Below are 6,511 nucleotides of genomic sequence, written 5' to 3' on the forward strand. Positions count from 1 at the left end.
CGACCGGTTGGTGGCTATCGTCTCATGTCCGACACCCGACCAAACCAAACCGATCGGCGCTAACCGGGCTACATGCCTGTACGCTGCACAGCAGCGTGTCATACAGTTTTGACTACTGATGTTGAATGAACAAGAGGTGCTGAACAAAATAAAAGCGGAATCGAGAAATGTTTAATGAGAATTGGAGTTGTTCGCAGTGGTAGGTGTGGATGCATCAATGTAACTTTTCTCAAATGGTGCCAGCAATAATTTTACTAGAAATATCAGGGAATAGAAAATCAGCTGACTCAAGACCTACATATTATCCAAACCTATTATCCAGACCTATTAACTAGACCATAGACCTCTGTATACCGAGGTATACAGAGGTCTATGACTAGACCTATTATCCGAAAACTTACTTAGAAAAGTTGCAGTATAGAAGACCCAAACCACAAATGGACAAGCTCTAAAGCAGCGGACAAGTAGCTAGCGGGGATTATCGGTGCCCCGTGCTCCCTGAACTGGTGGGTGCGCCAGCGTGCTCCTCAGCTGTTGCTGACCTGTGAACAGCGGCCCGCGTCCGGCTCCCAGGCTCCGTGGAGTGGCGCCGCCGGCCGGCAGACAGCGGGACCGTCCCGCCGGCGCTCCGCTGACGTCACTCTGACGTCACTGGCTGGCCGCAGCGGCGGATGTGGCGCGCCATTATCGTCCGAACCGCTTGGCGGTGATTTGTGGCGTCGCCAAGTGAATTTTAAACACGCCGTTGTCGGCGCGTGTCTACCGCCGCCACTCAATGGAGCCAGAGGATCGGCTTTGTTGCCACTCTCCCGCCAGTCAATGCTCGGTTAACTCATGGCTCCGTGACTCTATTTTTAGAGCTCAGACCATCGGAACGTTTTATTCTCATACACAAGTATGACATTTTACGGGCGTTGCCGAGAGGATCTCGGGAAGGCCAGTCATGCTTCCGTCCTCAGCTCTTCCGGTATACCCAGTATGCTTGAATGAAAATAAGCATGCTTATTGGGGGGGCTAAATTTTGCAGCAGTTGTGGCATACACATTAAGGAAATGCGCGCTACGTACGTATCTGTGGTCGGTGTTCAAGACGAAATGCTTTTTCCCAGTTGCCATATACCTACCTAACTGGCAACTGCCCACCATTCTGTGCCAGTTTTCTCGCAATTGTTGGCTTGATGCTAGCCGTTTTCACGACGGCCATCTGGTACACATTTGGTGCACATCTGGTACAGATTAGGTGCAGATTTGGTCAAATCAGGTTCAGTGTGTCTCTTAGCAGCTATCAGCTAGGGCTACACTAATTGCTTATACCTATGGCTGCTTTTTCATATTATCAGAGAGCATCACCGATTAAAACACTGAAATAAATTCATAAAATGAAGATACTTGCTGTAAAAGAAATTAGGTGCAGATCTGTTCAAATCAGGTGCATTCGTCGGATAGCCCGTCGGCGTCGTGAAAACGGCTATTATGGTTGTAATGGTTAGGTACCTGCTAATCGCATCGCAAGGGGCGTTATTATACCTTTTATTCATGAAGTTTTTTGTCGGTGAATTCATTCTCTTTTAGTCCGATAAGATTTTTTTTGTATAAAAGCTTGCATTTGAAACGCAAAACATACCTAAGTCAGATATCAATTCCAAGCCAATAATGGATGGAAGGAATGCTACGAAGAGAAAACAATTTATATAGCTGTTTGTCTCATGAACCCTCTGAAGTGGTCCAAGCCCCAAGCATCTCGAGCTCGTAAGAAAGGCCTGATGCCTTTTTTTGTAAGCGCTAAGAGACTCACGCGCGGCGCATCATTCCGCTACTCGCTAGGATGGGTCGCACTCTGGACGGGATCAGCAGCAGGGCGAGCAGTCTCTCACGCACCGAGCGTAACATGCTTAGGCCATTCCAGCTCAATACTTTGATATCGAATGACGTTTTCCTCGACAATTGCTGAAGCTGTAATATAAGTAAATTCTAATTTGTTTGGCAAATTTTCGAATAACAGATCATCATCAACTATCAAGCCACTTGAAATTTAAAAAGAAGTTTTATAATAAGTTTTATACTTTTTTTCGTTCCTACCCGATAGGCGTTATCACAAGTGTATTCGCGGCCATTGGGGCGACGTAAGGAAAGAAGAAACCAACTGGCCCCAAGAACTTTAAATTATCAGTTAGCATGCACCTTTTCCTTGATGTGTAGAGAATTTACCATTATTTGTTACAGAAAATTGCATTTAAAATCTTCCATTAATGCTTTTTTCATCGTTTGCACAATATATTCTTTTACTAAGCTAGAAACACTAATTAGAAATAGTTCCCGCATCATCAAGAACAATAGGGAAGGCTTGAAGTGAATAAAATAATTTAAACGGTTTTGTAATCTATGAGAAGGCACTTTAAAATTGCCTGTAGAAATATTGAAGGCAAAAGTTCAACTTTTTCACAAGACGGATGTCTATAAACCTCTTTAACTTGTGACAACTCAGCCGGTATTTCGTCGCCTACAGCCCAGCTTTCCCTAGTGACCGATAGAGGCGCTGCTATCGATGTCCGCCCGTGACGCCTAACGCCGTAATATTTCACAGGGCATTGAGCATTCAGCATATCTGATTAAGATGAAAACATGAGGAGGAGTGGTTGTCGGAGAAAGAAAGAAGTTTTTTTTTTTTGCAAAACGGCTTGGTTCTGACGCATATCTAAGTCGCTTTCTGTGACCCACTAAAACATTCAACATTTTTTTTTTGGTTGGGAATTGGGATGTCTAAAATCGATCAAAAATGCCAAACATTTTGCTTTTATATCGGCCATGTTTGTTTGTTGTGAATCTGTTGTGAATCTCATCTCAAGTGGACATGAACCTATCTTCTTGACTGCAACAGATTGAACGACACGTTAAACAGAAATCCAAGTGTTTTACTACCAACAGATCACCACGCTATATCCATGGGCGACCACCTACAACCCTTGATGCGCGCTGAGACCACGACTTCCGTTCTCGGGGCCATCCTGTTGCAAGTCGGACACCGCCTCCACTGCCGGCGCTGGCCCGGAAGGCCCTGAAGGCCCGGACGGAACCGCTCCTCTCCGGATTGCGGCGTGTTTGTATATTTTGAGCCGACCTCGCCTCCGCGCGTGCCTCTCGCTCTGTCGGAGAGGCGTGGCGCGGCATGGCGTGCCGCTGGGCGCCGCGAGTGTATGTATGTGTGTACACACGGGAGCAGTATCGGTCAGTTCTATGAGGTGACGGTGACGACACCAGCCCGTCAGCAGACGCGTAGGTGGGTGGGTAGGTGGGTGTTGTGGGTGGGGTGCGGAGGAACTCGCCGGTGTTATGGTGCCAAATAAGGTGTGATTGATGCGGCGGTGCCTCGGGCGCTGGCAGCAGTGTGTTTGCTGGCCGGCCGGCGCTGCTTCGTCCGCTGCAGCGAGATGCCTGAGGTTAGCACACACGCTAAGTTCATTGCTTATACTCCATCTGCGCCACTGTTGTGACCGGCGTCGTGCGACCATTGCGCGCGGTGAACCGAGTGGCAGCTTTGACAGTTCTCCGCATAACTTTTTCCTGCTCGGCTCCTGTCTTCTGAGCTCGTACCTCGCTCGATTGGGAGCAGGGCTGAAGATGGTTGTTGAAAGCTCGTTAAGCTAAGCTTTACAAGAGTAGTTGTGTCGGTTTTTAGTTCAGGTGAATGGTGTGGCCTCCAGAGATCGCCAAATACTGAGCTCTTTTTCTGACATGTTTGATAAAGGACCCTATTGCTCTCGCACTAGACAAGTTTGAGCGGCGCAGATTTATTAATTCTTCAATTAATCCGCGATTCAAACGAAGATCTAAGGGAGATTTTCATACGACCGTCGACCAGGTACAAAGAACAAGCTCAGAAGACAGAGGGGAACAACCAAAACTGGAGAAATTGTGTTGAATGACCAAGGAGTATGGAGCAGAATGACCAAGTAGTGAAACAGCGAGCGCAAGATGGGCGGCAGTGACCACTGGCACTAGTCGACAACGCGATCCAGGCAGCAGCGTGGCAGCTTAGCATGGCACGCTTCGGACTGATCCTCGACACACAGGTGTCGGCAGTTCCCTCGCAATGCATAAGTCGGTGAGTCGGTGAGGTCCCATAAATCCGCCCTGTGACTGAGAAATGTTTCATAATGTGGTTGCCGGTTGGCGAGGAGGCTGTGCGTATACAGGTCGCCCCTTAACCCGCGCTCCGCTGGGGGGGGGGGGGGGGGGCAGGCAGAATCTGTCCCCTCCCGTTTTTCGCCAATAACTTCTAAACGCGTTACGCCAGCGACGTGAAACTTTCAGTACCTTATCATACAACAATTGAAAACGTTTCCTGAAAATTTGAGCGAAATCCGTCAGGATTTTTTTTTAGAAAATTACGTTTTAGTGACGTCATGTTCGCCATTTTCGCCTCAAAAACGGCAAAATTTCAAACGCCGCTAATATCTTCAGTTTTAAAGGAATCAGGACGTAACAAAAAGGTTAACCGTGATTCTACTTTGTCTATCAAATGGATATATCGGTTTTTTGAATATTCTGGATTTTGGCCCTTTTTTTTTTCTTTAAAAAACTAACTTTTTGGGAAAATAATTATAAAATCCAAAAGTTTGAGTGTATCGAAAAACCAGAATATGTCAGAGAAATGGTCTCTGTGCACCTACATACAATTTTTAGAGGAATTGGTTCAAAAATGTTGGAGTTATTCAAAATTGTATGACGTCACAACACACATTTTTTAAATATTTTTTTTTTTGGAAGTTCTTGACCTGGTACGGGAACAAAAATAGCACCATTCGATTCGCCGTGAAAAACTGCATCAGATAGACACCTTTTTAGGCCTTAACAAACAACTTCAAAATTTGACCTCACTTGACCTGACCTTGACCTGACCTCGACCTGAAATTCATCCAGAGGTGGTCCATATCACTTATTGAGTGTGCCTATTGAATTCTATGAATAAAATGACCCATAAAACATGTGTCACACATGCCCTTTTCTATATTTTGTTTTTGGTGACCTGACCTGACCTGACCTGACCTTGACCTTGACCTTTGAATGATATTGTATGCAACGAATATTGTCTTAGTAGCCTACGAACACGTTTTGGGCAATCAGTCTCAGTCCATTCTTCGGCCACTACGGTGCAAGGCCGATACTGTAGAAACTTGCATTTTGTATCCTTGACCTGACCTTGACCTGACCTCTGACCTACTTAAGCAAAAAAATTTGGGGTCTTAAGATCCGCCTTGTTGAGAGCTTTCGAATGCCGTTTTCCCCGTCTTTCTACGACCATCGGTTCGGAAGTTAGACAGGGGGGCAGAATCTGCCCCCCCCCCCAGCATGGCGCGTATGGCTGAATAGCCCAGCGGGGTGCGGGTTAAAATCGTCCTCAATTTTGAATAAGAATTTATAGATTAAGTTTTGAAATGAAATAGCAGTATTGTAGCTGGCACTGAAAATATACCATTTATTTTTTACGGCCTAACAATCACCCCATCCAAATATATTCCATTGACCATTCTAATTTCAAAATCCGCTCACAATTTTTTTTTGGAAAATTATTTTTTTCGGAAGTTCTAGACCTCGTACGGAAACAAAGATAGCACCATTCGATTCGCCGTGAAAAACTGCAATAGATAGACACCTTTTTAGGCCTTAACAACCAACTTCAAAATTTGACCTCACTTGACCTGAAGGACGTTACCCTCACCCAAAGCGCATGACGTGGGGTAATGTGTCAAATAGGTATAGTTATAGACCCGTAACCACCAGTCATGGCTTTGCAAGCACAGCGGGACGGAGAAAGCGTGTTATCCGTGATGAGAAGAAGACGATGATACCCGATGTTAAGGTTCTAGGTCATCTTGATTGTTGAAACGTTTTTTAGCATGATTTAATTATAATTGTAATAAGAGTTAAAGGTAGTGTGCCACCTTTGAAAGATTTCCCATTTTATTTTTCCTAGGATAAGAAGCTTCTGTTTTTACCTAATATCGCAAAAAAAAATCAAAAATGGGCCTGGAATAGTGCCTTTTTCGCCTAAAAGTTTTTCGGTTTTTAGATATGTATAACAACTGTAGTGGGCTCACCTGCAAACAGGCGTCGGGCAACAATCGCGATTGCGGCGCACTTGTGACAATAAGCAAAGGTCATTATAGTGTTACGACCATACGACGTACGGGAATGAGTTATCAGCTGTCTAATCGTAGACAACACAATGTCGAGCCTTAAACTGTAAGCCCTTATTGGTATTGTTTCTTTTATTTGGCTGTCGAACATTATTTATGGTTTGAAATATGATTTTATGTAAAATAATTGATATGAAAAAGCCGTCTTATAAGTTATGACCCCATTTCACCACACGCAAGTGGCAGAAATGACAATGATCAGCTGACGCATTTTTCTTGGCCGAAGTCAGAGCGCGCGGCCCGACGCACCACGCGTATTTGGAAATTCCGACCTCGACGAGCACCAGAAGCCATCTAACAGGCGTGTTCGAAACC

Source organism: Amphibalanus amphitrite, unplaced genomic scaffold (genome assembly GCF_019059575.1).
Source record: "Amphibalanus amphitrite isolate SeventyFive unplaced genomic scaffold, NRLGWU_Aamphi_draft 000819F_arrow, whole genome shotgun sequence".
Taxonomy (NCBI): Eukaryota; Metazoa; Arthropoda; class Thecostraca; order Balanomorpha; family Balanidae; genus Amphibalanus; species Amphibalanus amphitrite.